This window comes from Pinus tabuliformis, chromosome 2_1 (genome assembly GCF_031772625.1).
Source record: "Pinus tabuliformis cultivar Carrire ecotype Pingquan chromosome 2_1, CPIR1, whole genome shotgun sequence".
In the NCBI taxonomy this organism is placed as follows: Eukaryota; Viridiplantae; Streptophyta; class Pinopsida; order Pinales; family Pinaceae; genus Pinus; species Pinus tabuliformis.
The window spans coordinates 667229026-667241867 of record NC_142299.1 but is presented as its reverse complement, the minus strand read 5'-3'; the positions used below and the strand labels follow the sequence as shown (position 1 = coordinate 667241867).

General features: G+C 33.8%; 1 long non-coding RNA gene across 1 annotated transcript; it reads right to left on the bottom strand.

Annotated features, from left to right (window-relative positions):
* Nucleotides 1-2008: 2008 nt before the first annotated feature.
* LOC149202360 (uncharacterized) lies at nt 2009-2887 on the bottom strand. The gene is made up of 4 exons (XR_016253518.1): nt 2760-2887; nt 2424-2634; nt 2296-2336; nt 2009-2175 (listed from the first exon to the last, which is right to left on the bottom strand). It is a non-coding gene; the product is annotated as an uncharacterized LOC149202360 (long non-coding RNA).
* Between the last annotated feature and the right edge of the window lie 9955 nt (nt 2888-12842).

Genomic DNA, 12842 nt, shown 5'->3' with positions numbered 1-12842 from the left:
TGAGATGTATGATACTAAGAATATGAAAGTGAAAATAGAGGAGCATAAGAAACAATTATAGAGGACAATCACCCAAATTAGGGATGATACTCAAGGCAACCTTTCTTTTTTCAAACCTTGACCTAACCTTCTAAAGTTGGTTTAACAAATCTATCTATAGATTATCATTGGGCAATGAATGAGATTCGTTATAGTTTGAAGAAGCTGACTCATGAGCTCATGCTCATTCCAATATACGCAAATAATTTCTTTTTCAAAACCTTGACCCAACCTTCTAAAGAGGGTTTAACAAAGTTGTCAATAGACTATCATTGGGAATTGAATGAATATTACTTATGAGAGACCAAAGAAGCTGACAAATGAGCTCATTCCAATACACCCAAAGAAGAAATATTATTCATTATATCTATGGTTGTCGAAGGGGCATGCTTCATAATTGAAGCCTCTGAAGATGTCTGAGGACCTGACAACTAGACCTTTTTCCCCAAATGGGTTTTGTTATCATATCCTTCATCATGCTTATCCAAAGTAGAAGAGACCTTGCACTCCATAGGAGTAGGATTGTAAGACTACCAACTTTTAGATTTAGAATTTTGGAGGTTCCTCTTCTTTTGAGATTTGATTATCTGGAAAGAATTCTATAAATGGTCAGTTTGATGATAGAAGCAACAATAAAATGGAGTATTCAAATAGTCTGGAGCTTGGGCCCAATGAAAATGACCTATTTTTAAATTCATTTGATCAGGCATCCCTTTATTGATACTGATTTCAACACAAATTTTAGCATAGACCTTGCATACTCCAAGTTTCTCATGAGAGGCATCATTAGCAACGAAATGACCTAGTGAGTCTTCAATGCCTTGAAATATTGAGTAGTGCCACAAGTGAGTAGGAAAATTAGGGAGCCATACCCATATTGGTAGTGTGGTAATAACATCTATTGAAGGGTCAAAACAAGGAAATCAAGGGATTATGAACAATCTAGCATTTCCCCAACACCAAGCCCCTTTAGATAAATATTTCTAATAATATTTTGATTTCCCAAATAATACAATGGAAAGGAATTTTGAACCTTACAATTATTGGTCCATACCGAATGGATCCATTGGTAAAGTTCGGTCATGTAGGGCCAAAAGCCATTAAAATGAGAGATTAGGGTTGTCTCTCAATAAAGTTGGTGGAGATCCTCCAAATCAGGGTAAGAGATTTTGAGAAAAGAAACTTCCTTAGTTTTTTCAACCAAGAACGGCCTAGGAGCCCCCTAGGTTGATCTGCCCTAAGGGGGCCTAAGCATGGACAACATATTTATAAGAAAATGCTAAACAGGAGGAAGGCTTACCCCCAAACTACCCCTCATAACCAAAGGGCCAAAAAAAGAGTGGTATCTTTACCTATGTTATAGACTGAGAGAGGGGAATAATTGTTTAGCTACTTATCTTTGAAAAGCAAACGTTGCATGGCAGATGGAATACCCACCTGGAGCTCGAGGGAAAACTTGAGATCCTAAATGAGATTGAAGGAACAAACCCCAAGGAGCCCTGAATGCTGAAATAAAAGCTTGAAAAATCTCTAATAATAGGTTTTAGAAACCCATGAAGTATCAAGGAGGGTTGCAGAGATTCTTTCTTCTGCTTTTTTTCCCAAATTGAGGCTTTCTTGAGTGGCAACATCCCTCCCTATTGTGGATCTGGATGTTTCAATAGTAAGACAATCTGCCAGCCAAATGACTGCTATCATTCATTCCTTGAACTCACTAAAATGACCAAACTTATGAAAAACATTTTTGAAAGTCCTCTATGAAATGCTCCACAACAATCCTCTAACTAAAAAACAATATTCCAAAGCTTTCAACATGGCTCAATATTTTTTTTAAACCCTAATAGCTATTTACTAAATTAAAAACTAACCAGATATTAATTTATTTCTAAAATTATAAAATATTATAAATATTTATGATATCATACTTAAAAAATCTCTATACAATCATAAAAACAACTACATACGAAGTCTCTTGTTGCACTTATCGAAATTCAAAAAATGACCGCTTCCAAACATTCCCATGGAGGAGAAATAGTTTAGCTCCATCTTAAAAAAGGTTTAAATATTTATGAATATCTCAAAGTTGATCCTTCTCCCACAAAAGAATCCATGCAGCATCCACTCAAAACCCAACCCCTACACCATATCAGCAGATAGATAATAGTTTGAACGATGAAGAGAATCAAAATTAGAAATATGGAAAGAAGTATCTATGAAAACGAAGGAAAAGCTTTATCGAAGAAAAACGAAAATTACTAGAAAGTTTTGAGGTGTCTGTTCGAGTTCCATTACCGTTTCTGAGACAACATGACGAGGGATAGTGTTAGTATAATAAAATGATGAAAATAGATTGCTATAACTTGAGGAGTTCAAATGAACTTGACCTTCTACTGGTTCACATAAACTGTTCCTTCCAATCGTTTTTTCACAGCGGATCCCGCATTAACTTTTTTATTTTGACGTCCTCTCCGTTTCAGCAGATTGTGAATTTATTTACCAAGTATCATCGACAGACGCAAGTCCCCACAGCTGTAAATCTGATAACACTAAGCTTATTCATATCTCTTTTCTTCGGTATTTCTTCGAGACATCATGCTGTCAGAAAAGGATGAGCAAGCTTAAGCTATATTCTGAGAATTTATCAAGAACACGTTGAAACCCTAAACGAACAGCTTACAGATAAAGAGAAAAGGGAAAAGGAGAGAATTTGCATAACCTACGAACTTCTGGGTAAATGGAGCGCTGCAAAAATTTGAGATACGGCCAAAGCATACGATGAAGGGCTTGCAGAAACTTGCCATCGAGACAGAGCGTAGGAGAGACTTGTTTAAAATTTCGAGGCTCAAGGATCAAATGGAATTTGGCGGAACAACTGATCTGGGATTTAGGATCATGCTGGTGTGAACATGGCAGAGCGGGAACGCGCCGCAATGGAGGACTTGAGTGTTCAAGTTGGACAGGCACCAGCCTGTCATCTCGAACGACTAATTGGTAATGATTTGTCGGCACCGACGAAAGACCCTCGTACCGAATGCGTCGATATGATCAGCGGCGCCGCGTATGCCGACTTACCCTAGGCAGGCCTGTGATTTCAAATGAACCCTAGCTGTCCACCGAACGGTAATTTGTCCTTCATGCCCTGTTTATAGACCTAAGGAAATTCAGTGTCTGGAAATTTTGTTTACGTTGTCATATTTAAATCCGGATTTTTTAAAATCTAGGTTCAAGTAAATTATATGATGAATTTTATTATAATAATTTTGAACCCTGTTATTGGGTGTGAATTTTTTTGAAAACTAAATATATTTGTCAGGGAAAAAACTACACTTATTTAAATTTTATTTAAATAAGTTTTCAAAATTTACAATTAAAAAAAAGTTTACGAAGAAGAATTACAAAAATCGCAATTAAAAAAACTTAAATTAATATCAAACAAATTGAATGTTAATATAATTAAAGTGTAAGGTTAACCATCTTATTTTCCACCTCCATTATTTTTCCATCTTGAAAATTAATTTTTATATTTTAGTTTTGTATATTCAAAATTTTTGTTTATCTCATTATTCCATGATATATGAATTTTTTTTCTATTTTATTATTGTACTTAGAGGCAGGTAGATTTCACATAAAAACGTAAACATGTAAACATGTAAATGTAAAATGTAAATGTAGTGTTTAACATTTAACATTTTTAATCTAATGTTGGCTGTATTTAAAAATCAATCTAATTATTAATATGTATAAACACAATATAAATTTAAAATATAACGAGGTTTGCGAACACTAAAAAAAGATGTATGGTAAATAAATAAAAATATAAATAAACTAGAGGGACGGTAAATAAATAAAATCTCCTTTTATATTTATTCCATAAACCTAACCTCCTTTTATAATTCCATAATGGAGCCCATGGGCCAAATTATGATTAATACCATACAAAAAAAACATTATTAACCCTAATATTAATATTAAAATATTATTATTATTATTATTAAATCTAATATTCATATTAATATATTATAATATTAATATTATTAAATTTAATAACTCATATATCATGCTATATATTAACTCTATATATATGGGAGGGAAGAACAAAGACATAGAGTGATAGAGGTGGAGAGATAGGGGGAGTGACAAGGGAGAGATGGAGATAAACTTAAGGATAGGGGAGAGGAGGAATGAAGAGAGAGAGAGGGAGATGAGTGAGAGATGTAGAGAAGGGTAAGAGAGGGAGAGGGAGACACAGAGAGCAGGAGAGACGAAGGGAGATAGTGAGAGGATTGGAGGGTGGAGAGAGAGAGAGATGGGGGAAGAGAGAGGAAGGTAAGAGAGAAATGGAGAGAGAGGAAGGATAGAGAGAGGAGGAGAGAGGGAGGGAAGAAGAAAGACATAGAGAGTGAGAAGTGGAGAGAGAGAGTGACAAGGGAGAGATGGAGGGAGACAAATTATGCTTAGGGGTGAGATAAAGAGAGAAGGAAAGAGAGATAGAGAGAAGGTGGGGAGAGAAGGAGAGAGGGATGAACATAGTAACATAGTTGGAGAGAGAGAGAGTGTGTGTGTGATGGGGAAGAGAGAGGATTGGAGGGAAGAGAGAGAGAGAGAGGGGATTGTAGGGAAAAGAGAGAGAGAGAGAGGTGGGGGGGAGAGAGAGAAAGAACGAGAGACAAGACTTGAGAGAAAGGAGGATTGTGATGGGGGAAGAGAGAGAATTGGAGGGAAAATAGAGAGAGAGTGACGAGGGAAGAGAGAGGGAGGTAGGAGAGAAAGGGAGAGAGAGGAAGTATGAGAGAGCGGACTTGAGAGAGAGGAGGAGAGGGGGAGGGAATAGGAAATACATAGAGAGTGATAAGTGGAGAGAGAGAGGGAGTGACAAAGGAGAGACGTACAGAGAGTGTGTATGTTTGGGGTGAGATAAAGAGACAAAGAAGGAGAGAATGGAGAGAAGGAGAGGGAGAGAGAAGGATATAGTAACAGAGTTGAGAGAGAGAGAGAGAGAGATGGAGTTGAAGGGGGAGAGAGGGAGGTAAGAATAAAGAAATGGATTGAGAAAGGTGGAGAGAGAGGGGGAGTGATAAGAAAAATGGAGAGAGAGGAAGAGAGGACAAAAAGAGGGAAGAGAGATAGAAGTGGGGGAGAGGGGGAGAAGGGAAAGAGAGAGAGGGAGGGAGAGGAGGAGAGATTGGAGAAAGAGGGTGTATGTTTTGTGAGTGATATAGAGAGACAAAGGGAGATAGAGATATGGATGGAAAGTGTAGAGAGAGAAGAAGAGAGAGATGAAGAGAGAGAGGGATGGACAAAGCGATTGATAGATATGGAGTGAGAGAGCGTGTGTGTTTGTGGAGTTGAGATAGAGAGACAAAGAAGAAGAATTGGAGGAATATATATATATATATATATATATATATATATATATATATATATATATATATGGAGGGGGGTGAGAGGGAAGGATATTTATTGCACTAGATGCATTGATTTCAGTTTAGATGGTGATTTCTAATCCTATTTCATTGCTTGCACTATATGCATTGATTTTAGTGTAGACGTTGATTTCTAATGATATTTGATTGCTTGCACTAGATGCATTGATTTCAATGTAGATGATGATTTCTAATAATATTTGATTGCTTGCACTATATGTATTGATTTCAGTGTAGACGTTGGCTTATAAACCTATTTTCTTACTTGCACTAGATGCATTTGATTTGAGTCTAAATGTTGATTTCTAATAGTATTTGATTACTTGCATTAGATGCATTGATTTCGGTGTAAACGTTGTTTTCTAATCTTATTTGATTTCTTGTATTAGATGCATTTATTTCAATGTAGATGTTGATTTTTGATTTGATGTAATTGGATGTATGATCGTACATTAATTTTAAAGTGATTGGATTAATATTGTGCATTAATTTCAGTGTAATCATAAAAAAATATTAACAATGTACATTTATTTTTGTGCTATAGCAATTCAACCTATTAATATTGGAGAGAAAGAAAAACAAGGTGTAATGTTTACTACAATATCTTGAGCTAAAGATTTAAATGGTTTACGATTTAACATGTCCTTTTCATATAATCGATATGAAAAGACAACAAAAGTAACAAAGGTGACAATAAGAATAGTAGAAAAAAATAGTTTGAGATTAATCACAATGAAGACTATTTGTAATTTACTATATTCTTATTATTCACATTTTCTACCATTCAACACTATTACATTGTCACTTTACATTCAAAAGTTTTATTTCATCATTAAAGTTATTCACAATATTTATCATCTCAACAAACTAAGGTAACTAGGAAAATTAAAAATTAAAATGAACAAATTAATCTCATAAATATTTAGCATATTTAAAATGACTAGATTAATATTAGATGATTTTACATATTATTGATAAAATCAATTATCTGTTCGTTATATTTTCTTTGGCCACACACGACTGAAACTAGCCTAGATCCATCTTTACTCTGGATCTATCAAGCACCGAGAGGGATCGAATCTGTCGAGGTGAAAACCTTTCCTCAAGTTTTGCACTCAAAAAAGAAGTTTGCACCTCAAGAGATTTGATCCATCTTGGCGCTTGATAGATCAGAGTTAAGATGGATCTAGGTTAGTGTATGGTGAAATGGAATCATAAGCGTGATGTTAAATGTTTACAACTTTAATCTTGTTAAGTGGTTCATGATGCACGACTCTTCTTCTATTTTATCTTTCTTGCCTTAATCCTGTTGGGTGTTAAATGTTTATTGTCTTAATCTTGTTGGGTGGTTGATTTATTTTGTAGACTTGGATCTTTTTATATTGTTTCATATAGCCTAATTATCGTCTAGTTAATGCAATTTGTGTGGTTATCGGAATTACAAAAAAAAATATGTATGTAAACATTCATTTTTGATAAGTAATATAAAAATATTTTTATGCCAAAAAAAATGAAAACTTTAAACAAAATTATTAAATTTAAAAATATTGATAAAAAATTAGAATAATATTGTCATGAATATCGAAGGGATTTGCTTTGACCCTTTTCATGGAAATTGAGAGCATAAATTGGTAAGAAGATGCGAAAGCAATAGTTAGCAAAAGACTCATGGTAATTGGACGCAAGTCGTGGAGGCCGTGAGACTATATTTCTAAAATTTCATAGAAGATATTTTAATTCATTTTCATAAATATATAAAAGCGGAGTTATAACATTTTCTATTTTTCACTTAATGAGGTGTTTTGGCAAATTAGTAATATAATTTTTCACTTAATGAGGTGTTTTGGCAAATTAGTAATATAATAATATTATTGTAGTTAACTCAAAGTTCATCTTTGATATATGTTTATTATTAAAAATATGTTAAGTGAAAATTAAATCTCTACTATTTGTTTAATAATTATTAGATAATTAAATTAAAATTAAGGAAATTTTATTTTAAAATAGAGATGTCTATAGATACAATTAATGACAAAATCAGTGGTGTAATTGGAAAAAAAACATGTTAGCAAGCCCTTGTGTATCTAATTCAATTCCCCACATGTCTCACCAACACCAAAAAAAAATATATAATAAATAAATAAATAATTATTCCTAACACTCTTTATGTTCAAATCATATAAATGAAAATATCTAATATAATAATAAGAGTATATCACACATAATAATATCTAAGTCCTAAAAATTAACTCAAAATATAATAATAAAAATAATCTATATTATTATAATTATATAAATATTTTCCAGGTTGTGCGGTTTAATTTGAATTTTTTTTATTATATTTTTTCTTAATATTTATTATATTTATTTAGATTCATTTATTATATATTTTTTTTAATTTCCGAACATTAAATAAATAAAAAATGTTTTTTTTCCTAAATCTTGAAGACGAAATTATATATTTCCATTTATTTTTTTTTAACTATATTTATATAAATTATTATATATCTATATATATTAATAAAAAATACATAATTTAATTATTAAAATTTTATATATTAAATTACTGAGTCATGGATTTAATCAACTAATTTTACATAACAATTTGAATAAATATTGAAACAGAAATGATGTATGAGAAATACATTTTTTCCATTTACTAATAATATTTATGAGAAGCATACTTTAATCTAAGATTTTTTATATTAATTATAACAATTGGGAATTTTAATGATTTAATATTTTAATTTTATATTTAAATATAAAAATAAATAAATTTATTTGATTGATTAATTGGATCTGCTTTATTGGCGATATTATCTTCGTTATCCCTATTAGAACAGTGAATAAAATGTTGGAATGACCTTGAATATGGTGAAATGACCTTGATTTGATTTGTAAAATTAATGGGGCGTGCAGCTCCCATGGCTTGTTTCATTACGTGTAAATAAAAACTATTTTGTTTTATTCTTTGAATCTATAGAACTAGAGTGAGTTGTAACTGTATACAATTATCTTAACGCACGATGATCACGGCAGATGTAATCAATAGTGGTTCTATTCAATGATCCAACCGCACAATGATCACGGCAGGTTCATAGACAGCGTCTCAAGAGTTGGCAGAGTCATGGATGCATGGTTATTTAGTGGCTACCATTTTAAAATTTATGTAAAGAAAAAAAACTGATTTATTTTGTCATACTAATTCACTGGATGATTTACATAAAATGTATTCAAATTTTCGTATATAACTTTTCCTTTTCTAAGCCGTGGATAATCTGTGTATAATTTCGAAATATAGTTGGATTTGGAATGGATTTGAGTTAGTAGTATTTTATTGTCACATTTACAACACTGCCAAAGGATACTTTATCAATATCGTTGAAAAATGTATATATATATATATATATATATATATATATAAAACTATAAATTTACACATAAATCATATTAGCATATTAGCCGTGGTTTTTTTCTTGATCATATAAAATTTGATTATTATAATGAATTTATTGAAGGGTATTTAACTTTTTCCAACTAGCGACTCGCCTAAAATATCTTAACATGCACACACACTTAATTCAGTGAATTCACACTTTAAATATGGACTACACATAACACTTCATCTATCATTCGACTCTACTTAATGCTTAGTTAACTCACTTTCTAATTTTAACTAACTTTTCACGCAGGAATAATTACAATTTCTAACACTCCCCCTTAATTACAACCGTATGACTCAACATAACTCAACATGACTCAACTTGACTCAATTGTCATTGAAACATACTTGCTAGTCTATGTCTCAGCGAGGCTTACAATGACTCAAAACTTTTACTATTTTGCATTTTTTTTTTCTTCCAAAATCTATATCCTCAAAATTGCTTCATTCTCTGTTGAACTTTCTTACTGTAGGCTTTATTTACTTCTTGTTGCTGCAATTTTTCTTTGACTTGTCTTGAACTTGTTCTGAAAAACAATTGGATCATGTCTTCTACAACTTCATCTTCAAATATTTGTTCAAATATGGACTGCTGCCAAAACATCTTATCTTCAAACTATCTTCTTTTATTTGCTTCTTATGTTTCATATTCTTAACTTTCTTTCTACCATATTTCTGGATAGCAGAATCTTATCTCTTCTTGAATCCATTGCTGAAAAATGGTTTCAATGCATTCATCTTTCTCTTCAGAAACATCCATATCATTCTTTTCACTTTTATCATCAGGTATTGCTGTTTTTTTCCTATAATTTGTACAGTCAAGATGATTATTCACCATTTTATTCAATTATTTTATTTCAACTGTTGCTTTAAGACTCACATCAATTTATTTTATTGGTTTATGAACCCATTCTTCAATGATATTCAAATCTGCATCAAATTTATTAACAATCTTGCTTTCAACTTCTGCTCCCATGCTATTTTGAACACCTTCATATTAAAAAACAATGTTAAAAACATCTTTAATATGAGTCTCTTCAGTGAGAGCTTCTTGCTCAACATCTGTCTTCTTTTTAGCCACATGGAACTTGTTTTCCACTGTTATGTTGTTAATGGATATTTTCATTAAAAACTCTTCAATCACTTTATCCTATTCTTGATCATCAACTACTGTAAGATGGGATACTACTTCATGAGCAGTTCCAACTGCTTCATATCTTGCTACTACAGTGGCAATTGATGAGCCCCATAAATGGGTAATTATATGGGCTCATTTTGCATCTTAACTCAGCTTAATCCACCATTCTCATTAGTTTATTGCATGTTTTTTATTATATTTATGCTAATAGAGTGAATTGGGTTAGTCATTATGCTATGAAGTCTAATGTGTGTTTTATGCATATTTTTGGTCAATTTTTGGACAAAGTCAAAGGATTAATGAGCATTTGGTAGCCAATATTTGAGGAAAACAAGGGAGAGTATTTGTAGGAGGGTGTCCCCCTCATTTATGACTCCCTACCTCAAATCCTCCTTTAGAAAACTTGGAGCACAAGCAGCCACATTGATGCATCAAAGGGGCAGCCGAGCAAGTGAAGAAGAACTGTTGTCTATCTCTAGTCTTGGGAGCCGAGCCTCCTTGATTTTAGGAGAGCTATTGGAGGCTCCAGTTGTATAAATAGGAGGGATTAGGTGCTCAGTAGTTTAGTTGGTTGTTAGTGAAATTTTCGCACTTTTGTTGCAGCTCTTGCTCAGCTCATTTTCGAGCTTACTTTTGTGAACAATTTATGTAATGTGACTTTTATTTTGATAATGGAGATGAAATATTTTCTGAGCCAGCACTGATTTCTTTCAGAGGGCTGACGCTCTTAGGTTAGGGCCCAACCCAAGCTGCCCAACACCTCTTGCTTTGTACTTATATGTTTTTTCTTCAATTCATGAAATAATTTCTGTTACATAGATTCATTTTCCCTTAGTTAGAATAGGTTGCTTTTGTTGGTTTACATAGCTATTTCCATTTCAGTTGTTGAAGTAGGTTAAATAGAGATAGAAAAAGATCCAAAAAGGCCATCAACAGAGCCTTGATCTCCTTTTCTCCCTTTGGGGCCATGAGCTGAGGTCAAGGCACTCTTGTTGCCATTAAAAACATAGTTTTTCTTCCTCCATGCAATTTCTAGTGTTGTAGTTTGATTTAAAGGTTAATGATCTGCTTCAGATCCATTTTGCCATGTTCATTTCTGTTTCTGCAATAAATCTCTTTCCATGATTTCCTGTTCAAATAACACTGTTCATCATTTTATTTTTTTAGGTCATAATTTATGTTAACATGAGATATAGTTCTATTCTTTTGGTACAACTAGTTCTTTTCTTGCTCAGTTTCAGTATTTAGATGTGCAGCTCTCTTACAACACACCTCTGCTCATAATATATCAATAAAGCAAACATCATCTTCTCTTTTCTCAAAGGTTTCACAAGTCATTCACAGCCCTTCACGAATCCGCCCTAATTTCTACCTTTCTCTCATAAGGTTTCTTCTCGTCCTTTGAATGAATCCAACCATCATTTTCTTTCATAATCCTCCTTGATGAGCTTCAGACACCTTGACACCTCCCTCTAATCTTCAGCTACCCTTTCCCACCATTTTTCCACCTTTAAAACCTCTAAAAACAACTCTCGGCATCCTCCTATAGATCCTCCTGTAGATCCCCTGCAGCCTCCTATAGAATTTCCTGAAAGTGACTTTTTGAAGTCCGATTGCAAAGAAAGTCTCCAAAAGGTTACCAGAGGCTTCTTAGGACCCCTCCACACCTTCCTACACCTCTGCAAACCCCAAGGTCGCCTTCCATCGCCACCAAATCTCTGCCACAACCACAAACATATAAATTACAAGCATAACAATTTCACATAAAATACATGAAAACCCAAAAAGATGTTTTTTTTCTCTCATTTCTTTTTGGAAATAGCTTGAATAGATGTAGTTTACCTCCTCAGTAGGTAATGGCATTCATTCCATATGTTTTTATCTCTCTTTCTGCAAAAGTAGAGTTAGTGGGTAAATTAGGGTTTGCTAGGGTTTGCTTTATACTATAATCTTCTTTCTCTTTCTGCAAGTAGGATAGCCTATGAAGAGTTAGCTTTCTTTCATCATAGTTAAAATATTATTCTAGAAACTCATAGAAGTTGGCTTGAGCTCCTAGTGATCTTGCGCCAGTTGACCAAGTGATAGCTTGCAGTAAGAGCTAGTACTTGTGCATACATCATTGTCACTTCCAAGTTTGTTACGAACTATCGGCACAACCCAGCCTACCCCAGAAGAAACTGAACTTCTGGGAGAATTGAAACAATTATGTGTAAAGATACCACTTCTCTAAGCCATTATGGATGTGCCTATATATAACAAGATGATCAAAGAGAAGTGCTTCAGGCATCCAGGCCAGCACAAGAGAGATGCCCCAACCATCAATGTCATAGGACAACTGTCTGACCTAATGTTGGGGCAAGTAATTTGTCCGAAGTATCTAGACCCTGGAAGCCCAGTAGTTGATGTCCACATCAATGGCACCATGATCCCCCATACCCTGATTGATCTAGGGGCTGCCATTAATGTGATGACAAAGGACACTATGCTCAAGCTCAACCTCCAGGGCTCCTTGAGAAAGACCACAACAGTACTGCAGTTAGCAGACTGCTCCACCGTGACCCCTGAAGGGATTGTGGAAGATGTAATGGTCTCCATTGATTCTTGGGAGTACCCTGCTGATTTCCTAGTTCTCTAGCTGAAGGCAAAGCTCACTAGGTATCCTCTCATCTTGGGAAGACCCTGGTTGGCTACTGCAGATGCCTACATCAGCTGCCGAGCTGGGAACATGACAATCAAGAACGGGCATATGTCCAAGCAGCTAGTCCTATACCCTCCTGCCCAACCTTTGCTAGAACATGAT